Source organism: Suricata suricatta, chromosome X, assembly GCF_006229205.1.
Source record: "Suricata suricatta isolate VVHF042 chromosome X, meerkat_22Aug2017_6uvM2_HiC, whole genome shotgun sequence".
Classification (NCBI taxonomy): Eukaryota; Metazoa; Chordata; class Mammalia; order Carnivora; family Herpestidae; genus Suricata; species Suricata suricatta.
The window spans coordinates 28,913,650-28,914,709 of record NC_043717.1 but is presented as its reverse complement, the minus strand read 5'-3'; positions in this window follow the sequence as shown (position 1 = coordinate 28,914,709).

The window sequence follows — 1,060 nt, the reverse complement described above, 5'->3', positions numbered from 1 at the left end:
AGCACAAGCTCCTTGGCTGGTTCCACGATGCAGAAATATCAGTCTCTCACATTAAATCGGCCCTTTGTGACCGGGGTCCAGCACCTGTCAGGCAGAGGTTTACTTTTTAGTGCACGGTGTTGTTGTGCAAGTTCCTCAGCACACCGCTGCTCCCCATTTCAGATTGGTCCCCTTTGGTCAAACAGACCCAAACACTATGAGATTAGGGCTGGGGACATGGGGCGGAATCAAGATTTCTCCCACATTCTGCCACATTCTCTAGTGCTTTTATTTTTGATTGCTTTAGAGTTCATGAATAATATTTTTTTTTGGAAAGAGATCTGTAAATCTCCACATCTCACTTTAGCACCAAACCAATGTTACATAAGAAAAATCTGCAATCATTCAAATGAAGGGAAATTATAATGAATGCAGTGCACAACATTCTATAAAATGCTTTTATCCTTCCTGTGAGGGAATAAGTTGACCAAAATGACCTGAATAGATGACTAAATGGCAAGCATCACAAACAATATTCAGCCATGTAATGGATGGAAGAAAGGAGGAGGAGAAAACTACAGAATCCAAGCAGTAATTTGAAACCAAGGACTTACAGGTGAATGATCATTCAAAGAAAAATGATTATGTTCAGATAGAAAACTACATGTTTAACTCCAAGCAAGGCTGTTTTAAATTTCTCCTTGAAGTGGAATAATATATGGGTGAAAAATGATTTTGAGAAATACCCCCATGAGGTCACGTTAGAATCCATCCACACCTTTCTGCCTCAAGTAAACATAGGCCCAGTGGATTTGAAAACCTGTCTCTGAATCGATTTTTATTTTACAAAATACTTGTTATCAACATTCAAAGCATAAGCCTGTTCAAAGTCCAGCCTGTTGCACTTAGAATAAAGAAAACACCCTTTCCCTTCAGATGATGGAAGCGGTGAAGGGACGCTGTGTAAGCCAGGCATTAGGAAGGCTACACATGGCTGCACAGGATGTGTTCGGCCAAACATAAATGAACCTGCCAGGCCTCTCAAGCCTAGAAATATCTAAAGCTATTTCTAGCAGACATT